We start from the raw sequence: 14288 nt of genomic DNA, 5'->3' as shown, positions 1-14288 counted from the left end.
GTCGTACTAATTAGAACGAGGTGTCGAAGATCGGAGAGATTTCTCGTAAAATGCCAATTAAAGGTTGCTTTAGTTCCGTTAAGTTTATTAAATTTATTATTAGGACAACTAGAATGGCCCTCCAAGCCTCCAGATTTGGTTTCACGAGTTTTTTTTTATTAAATATAACCGTCTCACTTCCTCGCGTTTCTTTGTACACGTGCGGAATAAAGACGGTGCCATAGAAGAGATTAATGGCGTTCGAAGCCAGGTGCACGATATAATTATTAAAAATTTATTTACCGCGGAAACCATTAATAATCGCCGTTCTTCGCATACAATTTTCTTGCTAATTCAACAGAAGAAATAAGAGATACTGGAGGAGAAGATGAAGATGTAGATGAAGATGAAGATGAAGATGAAGATCTAGATGTAGATGAAGATGAAGATGAAAATAAAGATTCCAAAAATTATGATTTCTCTAAAGATTTTTTAAATTAAGCATGATGTAATAGAACACGACATGCAGTTTGTTTTTTTCCAAGAAATCAATTTTTCTTACATTTTATTGGAGCATTGATATCAAAAATCAGAATATATTGAATTATGCATAATAGATTATTACATACAATTTCTCTGTCTCTGTTTTCTTGTCACTGTCTTTTCTGATGACAAGAAGATGAAGAGGACGAAGATGGAGAATGAGGTTAAAAAAGAAGAAGACGAAGATGATAAGGAAGATGAAAGAAATTCTCTTCTTCAACAATTTATCAATGTTCTTAAATGCAATCGAGAGTTATTTGAAAGAAGCAGAATATTCTTCACAGGAATGAATCACTTTTGCCATTCATAGTAATTCATTAATTATTTCAGGCAATCAAACACCTTAAGAGGAACTGTAGAGTTATTCTAAATTAGTATGATACTTCTTGTTTCATTTTAATATCTTGCGTACATTTGGAGTTATTTAATTTTATATGTGATTATGATCATGCCTCAACAACAATCCATATAACTCAAAAACTTCTGAACGAAATGGTTTGGGACCTTAAGAAGAGTTGTAGAGTCATTCTTACTTAATATAATACTGTTTGTTTCATTTCAATAACTTGCATAGGTTTGGAGATAATGGACTTTTTGTGAAAGCCATGCCTCATCTATGTAACTCCAAAACTTCTGGATCCAGGCAGTTGAAGAGCAACAATTGGCTTTGGATCGACTGGAAGCAAGCGGAAATGTCTTCGACTGCCTGGAAGAAATAACAAATTACTTCCAGGCAGTTGAACAATGGACATTCAATTTCCTGGAAACACTAGAACGGAATAAAATAAATTAAAAAACTACTTTGACTATTCTAAGACGAGACAAGAGAGCAGAAGGACATAAAAAGGAGGAGGAGGAGGAAGAAAAAAACATGATCAAGAAGGTACAATAGATGGAGAAGATACAGACTTGCCTCCTTCACTTGTTCAACCTTCATTCTTCATTATTTACACCTTTAATTCTTCAAATTTAATCGAAAGATACTGGAAGGAAGCAAATAATGATTCTTTACAGGAACGATGAGTTCTTCATCTATTTTTCCATATTTGGAGAGTAGTTACGTGAAAATAAACGTAACTTTTCATTCTTAAACATTTTCACGTGCCAGGGGTTCAAAAAACGGAAAAGTTGGATCCTTAATAATACAACAGCATCCCTTAAGGTTTGAGAAAAACCAAAAGTTTGGGTTCCAGTAATGATTCACAAGAAGTCTAAGAAGAAGAGGAACATTAAGGTAAAGAAGAAGAAGGAGTAGAAGAGGATGAAAAGGAGGAGGACAGACTGACCCAGGAAACACCTTTAAAATATCCAGGCTGGCAAAGGCTCTCCTATGATCCAAATCTTTTCATAGCATGATCTTATCACATTCATTATCTGGAGAGTGAAAGTATCCATATTAGAGTGTAGGTATGCCAATCAAGGTAATTCAATAAGTTTTAGTTTCTTTTCTTGTTAATTCGAAAACTTAAAAGCAAAAATAAGAGAATGGGAAAGACCGAAAAGAAAAGAGAAACAACTAAATAAGATAAAGAAAAAGATGAGCAAGATGAGGAAGAAAGAACATTCCTAGGCTTTCCTCTTTCTCCTATTCAACCTTAATTTATCATTATTTCCTCTTTCACTTCCTCTAATGAAATCAAGAGTTATTGGAAAGCAGCAGAAGGTTCTTCACAGAAATGATGAGTCTCTTCATCTATTCTTCCATACTGGGAGAGTAGCTACGTGAAAATGTACGTAACTTTACACTCCAGGACATTTTTACGTGCGAAGTAATGAAAAAAAGAAAATATATCGGATCCCTAATACTAGACCAACATCCCTTAGGTCTACAGAAGAAGCATTGCAAAAACTGAGTGATATCATGAAAAGTCTAAGAAGAGAAAGACGAAGGTCAAGAAGAAACTGGACTTGTCCGGAAGAAATGAGGATTGACCTCAACTTAGAATTGAGGAATACCTTCCAAGTGCCTGGAAGAAATAAAAAACTACTTCCAGGCAGTTGCAGGGCCACAATTTGCATTGAATTTGTGTTGCCTGGAAGTGAGAGGAAATCCTTCAACTGCGTGGAAGAAATAAGGAATTAATTACAGGCAGTTAAACACTGAACTTTCAATTGCCTGGAAACACTAGAACTAACTTCAGTTGCCTGAAATAAATAAAACACTACTTCCACTTACACCGGACTACTTCTTAAACGAAGAAAAAAAAGTAGAAGAAGAATGAAAAAGAAAAAGACATGATTAGGAAGATGATCAAAATGAAGAGCAATATAATCTTATAAATTAATGGTAACTGAACAGAACACGACATGCAGTTTGTTTTTTTCCAAAAAATCAATTTTTCTTACTGGAACGTTTGGATAAAAAATTAGAGGTTCTTGAATTACGAAAAATTTAACAGAACATTACATGCAATTTGTCTTTTCTGATGATATGGTGAAAGTGTAGAGGAAAATGAGACTGAAGAAGACAAAGAAGAAAGAGCAGAGGAAAGAGAAGAAGGTGATGATGACGATCCAGAAAGCACCTTAAAACATCCAGACTGGCAAAGGCTCTTGTACGTCCTAAATGTCCCCATTGCCTTATTTCAGTCAACTGTTCGTCTTCAGAGTAAAAATATCCATATTAGAATGTAGACACGCCAATCAAGCTTAATTCAATTATTTTTTCTTCTGTTTTTAAGACATTTGCTTGGTAATTTGAAAAGTTAAGCGCGACAAAGAAGAATTAAGAGAAGATGAAAGAGCAGGAGAAGGAGAGAAAAAATGAATGAGATGAAGAAGATGAAAAAGATAAAGGAGATGAAGAAGATGAGGAAAATAAAGAATAGTCCTTGGATTTTTTCCTCTTTTGTTCATCATTTTTTCCCACCACACATTCTCAAATGACATCGAGAGATATTGATGAGGAGCAGAAGATTCTTCATCATGATGAGCTTCTTCCTCTATTTTTCTATATTAGGAGAACAGTTCATTTCAGGATATTTCTGTGCCCCAAGGGTTAGAGAGTCATATATTGATTCAAGAAAAGTTTAAGAAACAGAGAAAGATAAAGATAGAGAAGAAGAAGAAGACGAAGAAGGAAGAGGATAAATAATAAACATATATGCATAGAAAGATGAGGAACAGGCAGAAGATTGGGAAGATGAAGAACATTCCTTGACATTTCTCCTATTCTTGTTCAATCTTCATACACATTCTCAAATAAAATCGAGAGAATCAAAAGCTGGAAGGAAAGAGAACATTCTTCACCGAAATGTTGAGCTTTGTCATCTATTTTCTATATTTGAAGAGCTGTGAACAGTGAACAGTTGGAAGAACAAGGGGGAAAATCGGGCTCCTAATTAATACAACAGCATCCCTTAAGGTCTACGAAAAATCAGAAGACTTCGGAGAAGTAAGACGAAGACGAAGGTAAAGAAGGAACTGACTTTAGTTGCCTGGAAGAAATGAGGAGTGAAAAGAAATGGGGAAATTAGACCCCCAATAATACTCCAGCATCCCTTAGGATCTGAGAAAAACTAAAAGTCTCTGAAGAACTTTGGGTTCCACTAATAATTCATCAGGAGAAGAAGAAGAAGAGAAAGAAGAACATTCTCCTCAGAAGAAGGAATTAAAAGAAATTGATGACACTGAAACTGTTGATGAAGAGGGACTAGACAATAAATTGGAAAACTGATCACAGGTTCACTTGAATCTTCCGTGATTCAACTTGTATCACCACCACAATAGGCGTATCATCCGCATCAAATCTCTCATTAGAAAAAAAATGGAAACGAACGCTCCTTTCTATAGAAGATCAAAGATTCATCAAGATACACCAATAAGTGCAACGGAGCATGAGCATTATTCTTCTCTTTTTAAGACCTTTTCTTGTCAATTCCAAAAGCTAAGAAATAAGAAGAACAAAGAAGAAATAAGAAAAGATGGAAGAACGAAAAAACAAGAGGAAAAAAAGATTGAGATAGAAAAGAAATTACAGAAGATGAGAGAGATAAGGAAGATAAAGAACATTTCTTGACTTTCTACTTATTTTTTTCTCTTGTTCCGCCTTTACTTATCGTTATTTCCATTTTCACTTCCTCAAAAGATATTAGATATTTGAAGAAAGCAGAAGATTCTTCACAGGAATGAAGCTTTATTATTTATTTTCCTATATTTCAAGAGCTGTATATTGATTCAAGAGAAGTTGAAGAAACAGGGGAAAATGAAGGTAGAGAAGAAGAAAAAGCAAAAAAATTAAAAGGAGGATGAATAAGAAACATATATCCTTAGAAAGATGAGGAACAGGCAGAAGATTGATAAGATGAACAACATTCCTTGAAATTTCTCCTATTCTTGTTCAATCTTCATACACATTCTCAAACAAAATCGATAGAATCAGAAGCTGGAAGGAAAGAGAAGATTCTTCACCGGAATGTTGAGCTTTGTCATCTATTTTCTATATTCGAAGAGCAGTGAACAGTGAACAGTTGGATGAACAAAGGGGAAAATCGGGCTCCTAATTAACACACCAGCATCCCTTAAAATCCACAAAAAATCAGAAGACTTCGAAGTCATAGCATTGATTTATGAAAAGTCTAAGACGAAGCTAAAGAAGGAACTAACTTTAGTTACCTGGAAGAAATGAGGATTAATTTCAACTGAAAATCAAGGAATACCTTCCAAGTGCCTGGAAGAAATAAGGAATTACTTCCAGGCAATTGAACAATGAACTTTCAACTCCCTGGAAACACTAAAAGTGACTTCAGTTGCCTGGAAGAAATGAGGAGTGAAAAGAAATGGGGAAATTAGACCTCCATAATACTCCAGCATCCCTTAGGATCTGAGAAAAACTAAAAGTCTCTGAAGAACTTTGGGTTCCACTAATAATTCATCAGGAGAAGAAGAAGAAGAGAAAGAAGAACATTCTCCTCAGAAGAAGGAATTAAAAGAAATTGATGACACTGAAACTGTTAATGAAGAGGGACTAGACAATAAATTGGAAAACTGATCACAGGTTCACTTGAATCTTCCGTGATTCAACTTGTATCACCACCACAATAGGCGTATCATCCGCATCAAATCTCTCATTAGAAAAAAAATGGAAACGAACGCTCCTTTCTATAGAAGATCAAAGATTCATCAAGATACACAAATAAGTGCAACGGAGCACAAGCATTTTCCTTCTCTTTTTAAGACATTCATTCATTCCAGGGGGAAAATCGGGCTCCTAATTAACACACCAGCATCTCTTCAAATCCACAAAAAATCAGAAGACTTCGAAGTTATAGCATTGATTTATGAAAAGTCTAAGACGAAGATAAAGAAGGAACTGACTTTAGTTGCCTGGAAGAAATGAGGATTAATTTCAATTGAAAATCAAGGAATGCCTTCCAAGTGCCTGGAAGAAATAAGGAATTACTTCCAGATAGTTGAACAATGAACTTTCAACTCCATGGAAACGCTAAAACTGATTTCAGTTGCCTGGAAGAAATGAGAATTAATTTCAATTGAAAATCAAGGAATGCCTTCCAAGTGCCTGGAAGAAATAAGGAATTACTTCCAGATAGTTGAACAATGAACTTTCAACTCCATGGAAACGCTAAAACTGATTTCAGTTGCCTGGAAGAAATGAGAATTGAAAGGAAATGGGGAAATTGGACCCCTAATAATACTCCAGTATCCCTTAGGATCTGGGAAAAACCAAAAGTCTCTGAAGAACTTTGGGTTCCACTAATAATTCATCAGGAGAAGAAGAAGAAGAAGAAGAAGGAATTAAAAGAAATTGATGACACTGAAACTGTTAATGAAGAGGGACTAGACAATAAATTGGACAGGTTCACTAGAATCTTCCGTGATTCAAGTTGTATTACCACCACAATAGGCGTATCATCCGCATCAAATCTCTCATTAGAAAAAGAATGGAAACGAACGCTCCTTTCTATAGAAGATCAAAGATTCATCAAGATACACCAATAAGTGCAACGGAGCATGAGCATTATTCTTCTCTTTTTAAGACCTTTTCTTGTCAATTCCAAAAGCTAAGAAATAAGAAGAACAAAGAAGAAATAAGAAAAGATGGAAGAACGAAAAAACAAGAGGAAAAAAAGATTGAGATAGAAAAGAAATTACAGAAGATGAGAGAGATAAGGAAGATAAAGAACATTTCTTGACTTTCTACTTATTTTTTTCTCTTGTTCCGCCTTTACTTATCGTTATTTCCATTTTCACTTCCTCAAAAGATATTAGATATTTGAAGAAAGCAGAAGATTCTTCACAGGAATGAAGCTTTATTATTTATTTTCCTATATTTCAAGAGCTGTATATTGATTCAAGAGAAGTTGAAGAAACAGGGGAAAATGAAGGTAGAGAAGAAGAAAAAGCAAAAAAATTAAAAGGAGGATGAATAAGAAACATATATCCTTAGAAAGATGAGGAACAGGCAGAAGATTGGGAAGATGAACAACATTCCTTGAAATTTCTCCTATTCTTGTTCAATCTTCATACACATTCTCAAACAAAATCGATAGAATCAGAAGCTGGAAGGAAAGAGAAGATTCTTCACCGGAATGTTGAGCTTTGTCATCTATTTTCTATATTCGAAGAGCAGTGAACAGTGAACAGTTGGATGAACAAAGGGGAAAATCGGGCTCCTAATTAACACACCAGCATCCCTTAAAATCCACAAAAAATCAGAAGACTTCGAAGTCATAGCATTGATTTATGAAAAGTCTAAGACGAAGCTAAAGAAGGAACTAACTTTAGTTACCTGGAAGAAATGAGGATTAATTTCAACTGAAAATCAAGGAATACCTTCCAAGTGCCTGGAAGAAATAAGGAATTACTTCCAGGCAATTGAACAATGAACTTTCAACTCCCTGGAAACACTAAAAGTGACTTCAGTTGCCTGGAAGAAATGAGGAGTGAAAAGAAATGGGGAAATTAGACCCCCCATAATACTCCAGCATCCCTGAGGATCTGAGAAAAACTAAAAGTCTCTGAAGAACTTTGGGTTCCACTAATAATTCATCAGGAGAAGAAGAAGAAGAGAAAGAAGAACATTCTCCTCAGAAGAAGGAATTAAAAGAAATTGATGACACTGAAACTGTTAATGAAGAGGGACTAGACAATAAATTGGAAAACTGATCACAGGTTCACTTGAATCTTCCGTGATTCAACTTGTATCACCACCACAATAGGCGTATCATCCGCATCAAATCTCTCATTAGAAAAAAAATGGAAACGAACGCTCCTTTCTATAGAAGATCAAAGATTCATCAAGATACACAAATAAGTGCAACGGAGCACAAGCATTTTCCTTCTCTTTTTAAGACATTCATTCATTCCAGGGGGAAAATCGGGCTCCTAATTAACACACCAGCATCTCTTCAAATCCACAAAAAATCAGAAGACTTCGAAGTTATAGCATTGATTTATGAAAAGTCTAAGACGAAGATAAAGAAGGAACTGACTTTAGTTGCCTGGAAGAAATGAGGATTAATTTCAATTGAAAATCAAGGAATGCCTTCCAAGTGCCTGGAAGAAATAAGGAATTACTTCCAGATAGTTGAACAATGAACTTTCAACTCCATGGAAACGCTAAAACTGATTTCAGTTGCCTGGAAGAAATGAGAATTGAAAGGAAATGGGGAAATTGGACCCCTAATAATACTCCAGTATCCCTTAGGATCTGGGAAAAACCAAAAGTCTCTGAAGAACTTTGGGTTCCACTAATAATTCATCAGGAGAAGAAGAAGAAGAAGAAGAAGGAATTAAAAGAAATTGATGACACTGAAACTGTTAATGAAGAGGGACTAGACAATAAATTGGACAGGTTCACTAGAATCTTCCGTGATTCAAGTTGTATTACCACCACAATAGGCGTATCATCCGCATCAAATCTCTCATTAGAAAAAGAATGGAAACGAACGCTCCTTTCTATAGAAGATCAAAGTTCATCAAAATACACCAATAAGTGCAACGGAGCATGAGCATTATTCTTCTCTTTTTAAGACCTTTTCTTGTCAATTCCAAAAGCTAAGCAATAAGAAGAACAAAGAAGAAATAAGAAAAAATGGAAGAACGAAAAAACAAGAGGAAAAAAAGATTGAGATAGAAAAGAAATTACAGAAGATGAGAGAGATAAGGAAGATAAAGAACATTTCTTGACTTTCTACTTATTTTTTTCTCTTGTTCCGCCTTTACTTATCGTTATTTTCATTTTCACTTCCTCAAAAGATATTAGATATTTGAAGAAAGCAGAAGATTCTTCACAGGAATGAAGCTTTATTATTTATTTTCCTATATTTCAAGAGCTGTATATTGATTCAAGAGAAGTTGAAGAAACAGGGGAAAATGAAGGTAGAGAAGAAGAAAAAGCAAAAAAATTAAAAGGAGGATGAATAAGAAACATATATCCTTAGAAAGATGAGGAACAGGCAGAAGATTGGGAAGATGAACAACATTCCTTGAAATTTCTCCTATTCTTGTTCAATCTTCATACACATTCTCAAACAAAATCGATAGAATCAGAAGCTGGAAGGAAAGAGAAGATTCTTCACCGGAATGTTGAGCTTTGTCATCTATTTTCTATATTCGAAGAGCAGTGAACAGTGAACAGTTGGATGAACAAAGGGGAAAATCGGGCTCCTAATTAACACACCAGCATCCCTTAAAATCCACAAAAAATCAGAAGACTTCGAAGTCATAGCATTGATTTATGAAAAGTCTAAGACGAAGCTAAAGAAGGAACTAACTTTAGTTACCTGGAAGAAATGAGGATTAATTTCAACTGAAAATCAAGGAATGCCTTCCAAGTGCCTGGAAGAAATAAGGAATTACTTCCAGGCAATTGAACAATGAACTTTCAACTCACTGGAAACACTAAAACTGACTTCAGTTGCCTGGAAGAAATGAGGAGTGAAAAGAAATGGGGAAATTAGACCCCCAATAATACTCCAGCATCCCTTAGGATCTGGAAAAAACTAAAAGTCTCTGAAGAACTTTGGATTCCACTAATAATTCATCAGGAGAAGAAGAAGAAGAGAAAGAAGAACATTCTCCTCAGAAGAAGGAATTAAAAGAAATTGAAGACACTGAAACTGTTGATGAAGAGGGACTAGACAATAAATTGGAAAACTGATCACAGGTTCACTTGAATCTTCCGTGATTCAACTTGTATCACCACCACAATAGGCGTATCATCCGCATCAAATCTCTCATTAGAAAAAAAATGGAAACGAACGCTCCTTCCTATAGAAGATCAAAGATTCATTTCAGGTTTTACGGTCGGGTGGATCTCGCGATCGTAAATCTAATACACAAATAAGTGCAACGGAGCGTGCTCGAATAGTGACCCGGATGACCTGGTAGCGGCAGACTGACCACGCCCAAGCCCATTTGCCATATAACAGTACACGGTAATGAAGGTTCTTTAATTAAAAAATAAAACCATTGAGGCGAGTGAGACGGACGGAGAGAAGAGAAAGGTCTTCTCATTCTTCTTAATATCACAAAAAAAATCATGTGCATGACGTATCGATACGGATATAAATAGGGTGAAATCGAGGCGTGTAAACATAATTCCTCAGTTACTATATAGGAAGTGTCTGAAAGTACCGCACACTCCAACTGATCGATAGATATGGGCGTTCGGTAGATACCGTGCCCATGACAAAGTACCAACTACGAAATCGTGACCGTTGGTGGTACTACTATGGGCCTTTCTACGTTTTACAGCATTCACGTGTGTTTTGGTCACGGTTTGGACTGAAAAAGATCATTTATCCTACTTTGCCTCTAAAGTTGAAAAAGGATAACGAAACTCATTTCGAGGATTGTGAGGAAGGAAACTTGCCTATTTCCACTGCTACTCTACTGGTTATGTTAATATAATTGCAAAAAGTGACGGTTCAGTGCGGCAAATATCCGTTACGATAATTATGTAAAATCGCTCATTAATAACTCGCTTCTTGGCCGCATTATAATCAACAACTCAGTCAACACAAGATAAAGATCAGCTGATTTAAATGATTTTATGTGAAAAGAGACTCTCGAGAGAACGAGCTTTAATACAATTTCTAATAGGGCCAGTTTAATTGGAATGAAAACGGACAACAACAACAACAAGCAAAACCGTAATTGCGCGGGTAGGTAGCCGAGGATATTGCAACTCACCGGGGTGTATTTAAATCCCGACCACGGTTGTCCTATACTGAAAAATTTACTGCTTATGAATGTTTTGATCGAATGCCTTTTTAAATTGAGAATTACGTGATTAATAACCCGGGGGGGTTAAAGGGTGGCTTTTAATCATGAAGATTGGCTGTAGTTACCATACAATTTATAACCCAGTCTTCTGCTTAGGTGGGTTGAGAAATGAGATCAGTTATGGCTTTTTCTCACTCATCTAAGAGCAGATCACCCTCCTTAGGATAAATATTCAATATTTCCTCTTGAAATTCAGCTCTTTGTCTCTCTTCAAGCATCTTTATCAATGAATGCTTTCTTCCACTCTAAAGTCCTTCTCACTTTTAACTTCTTCATGTATCTCTCTTAAATTCTATTGAATTGGAACTGAAGTATCAGTTTCTTCAATTTCAAACTCGTTCGCACTTTTAACATCTCCTTATTTCACTCTCATACTCTTCCACCAGCTCTTTAGATAAATTTTCAACTGTTTCAATTTTTATTTAAAAATGTCCTAAATTTATTCAAGATTTATGAGTAAGAGCTAATGGTTCTTTCTCTCTCCCTTCAAACAAAGAGCGTACGCTCTATCTTTATCAGCTTTTTAAGTTGTTTTCACTTTTAACATCTTGAACATAAAATAAAATAAGAATTTTAAGTAAAAAATCCAAAATTTCAATTTCAGCCTGAAGAGTTTAATGGTACAATCAAATTTTTGGTACCACTGACGATTTTCTCAGAATCAAATTTTTTTCTTATTTTTTTTTTTTTAATAACAAGCAAACTTTTAGCAACTTTTTCCTAAATAATCCAAAAATAAAATCACATTTTTGGTACCCCCGGTTGTAACCTCAAAAATTGCAATTTTTCTCCTCTAAATAATCATAAATCCAGGGGGACGGTACTCGCTTGCAGCTACTTTTTCTTAAATAATTCAAAGGTAAAATCAAACTTTTGGTACCACTGGTTGTTACCTAAAAAATTGCAATTTTCTCTTAAAAATCATCATGAATCCATGGCCATGGTACTCGTTTTCAGCTACTTTTTTGTGGGTAACTCAACAGTAAAATTAATTTTTTAGTACCACAGGCGGTTTTACTTAAATCGCAAATTATTCTTAAAAATGAGAATTTCCAAGGAACAAAATGCTCATATCTCTGAAACTAATAAAGTTAGAGACTTGAAAATTGGAATACAAGTTCTCCTAATAAATCCATTAGATACGTATTTCAGCGTTTTTTCCCAAAAAAATTAATAAATGAATAAGTTAAATTTTTATGTTAAAAAAAATCGTATAAGAAAATATAAAATTCAAAAGGGACAGAGTGTCCATATTTCGAAAACTAGTGAAGCGAAAAACTTGAAAATTGGAATACAAGTTCTTCTAATAAATTTATTAAATATCTATTTTAGCGGTTCTTTCTAAAAATATTTGAAAATGAAAAAAATGATTTTTTATGTAAAAAAAACATTCGTATAAAAAATATCAAATTCCAAAGGCACAAAGTGCTCATATTTCCGAAACCAATAACGTTAGAGACTTGAAAATTGGAACACAAGTTCTTTTAATAAATTCATTGGACACCTGTTTGAGCGTTTTTTTCTAAAAAAATTAAAAAACGAATAAATTAAATTTTTATGTTAAAAAAGATCGTATGAAAAAATCAAACTCAAAAGGGACAAAACGCCCATATCTCGGAAACCAATAGAGTAAAATACTTGAAAATTGGAATTTAGGTTCTTCTAATAAATCCATTGGACACCTGTTTCACCGTTTTTTTCTTTTTTAAAAATGAAAAAATTAAATGTTTATATAAAAAAAAAATTGTAAAAAAAATAAATTCGAAAGGACCAAAATGATCATATCTCGAAAACCAATAGAATTAAACTCTTGAAAATTGGAATTTGAGTTCTCTTAAAAAATCCATTGGACACCTATTTGAGGGTTTTTTTCCAAAAAAATTAAAAAATGAATAAATTAAATGTTTTATATTAAAAAATTGTAAAAAAATTAAGTTCGAAAGGGACAAAATGCCCATATCTCAGAAACCAATAGAGTTAGACACTTGAAAATTGGAATTTAAGTTCTTTTAAAAAATCCATTGGACACCTATTTGAGAGTTATTTTCTAAAAAAAATAAAAAATGAATAAATTAAATTTTCATATTAAAAAATTGTAAAAAAATTAAGTTCGAAAGGGACAAAATGATCATATCTCGGAAACCAATAGAGTTAGACACTTGAAAATTGGAATATAAGTTCTTCTAAAAAATCCATTGGACACCTATTTGAGAGTTATTTTCTAAAAAAAATAAAAAATGAATAAATTAAATTTTTATATTAAAAAATTGTAAAAAAATTAAGTTTGAAAGGGACAAAATGCCCATATCTCGGAAACCAATAGAGTTAGACACTTGAAAATTGGAATATAAGTTCTTCTAAAAAATCCATTGGACACCTATTTGAGAGTTTTTTTCTAAAAAAAAATTAAAAAATTAAGAAATTCAATTTTTATATTAAAAAAAATCGTATGAAAAATCAAACTTGAAAGGGACAAAACGCCCATATCTCGGAAACCAATAGAGTAAAATACTTGAAAATTGGAATTTAAATTCTTCTAATAAATCCATTGGACACCTATTTCACCGTTTTTTTCTTTTTTAAAAATGAAAAAATTAAATGTTTATATAAAAAAAATTGTAAAAAAATTAAATTCGAAAGGACCAAAATGACCATATCTCGAAAACCAATAGAATTAAACTCTTGAAAATTGGAATTTGAGTTCTTTTAAAAAATTCATTGGACACCAATTTGAAGGTTTTTTTCCAAAAAAATTAAAAAATGAATAAATTAAATTTTTATATAAAAAAAATTGTAAAAAAATTTCGAAATTTTTAAAGTTCGAAAAGGACAAAATGATCATATCTTGGAAACCAATAGAGTTAGACACTTGAAAATTGGAACATAAGTTCTTCTAAAAAATCCATTGGACATCTATTTGAGAGTTTTTTTCTAAAAAAAATAAAAAATGAATAAATTAAATTTTTATATTAAAAAATTGTAAAAAAATTAAGTTCGAAAGGACCAAAATGACCATATCTCGAAAACCAATAGAATTAAACTCTTGAAAATTGGTATTTAAGTTCTTTAAAAAAATCCATTGGACACCTATTTGAGGGTTTTTTCTAAACAAATTAAAAAATGAATAAAATAAATTTTTTTATTAAAAAATTGTAAAAAAATTAAGTTCGAAAGGGACAAAATGCCCATATCTCAGAAACCAATAGAGTTAGACACTTGAAAATTGGAATTTAAGTTCTTCTAAAAAATCCATTGGACACCTATTTGAGCGTTTTTTTCTAAAAAAATTAAAAAATTTAAAAATTAAATTTTTATGTTAGAAAAGATCGTAGGAAAAAATCAAACTCAAAAGGGACAAAACGCCCATATCTCGGAAACCAATAGAGTTACACACTTGAAAATTGAAATTTAAGTTCTTTTAAAAAATCCATTGGACACCTATTTGAGAGTTTTTTTCCAAAAAAATTAAAAAATTAATAAATTCAATTTTTATATTAAAAAAAATCGTATGAAAAATC

At 33.1% G+C, this 14288-nt stretch overlaps 1 protein-coding gene across 1 annotated transcript in view; it reads right to left on the bottom strand.

Annotated features, from left to right (window-relative positions):
• Nucleotides 1–14288, bottom strand: part of LOC126746517 (fringe glycosyltransferase) — a 120360-nt gene that overhangs the window by 43349 nt on the left and 62723 nt on the right. The window lies entirely within an intron of this gene.

This window comes from Anthonomus grandis, chromosome 17 (assembly GCF_022605725.1).
Source record: "Anthonomus grandis grandis chromosome 17, icAntGran1.3, whole genome shotgun sequence".
In the NCBI taxonomy this organism is placed as follows: Eukaryota; Metazoa; Arthropoda; class Insecta; order Coleoptera; family Curculionidae; genus Anthonomus; species Anthonomus grandis.
The sequence above is the reverse complement of the archived record's forward strand: the minus strand, read 5'-3'. Positions and strand labels throughout refer to the sequence as shown.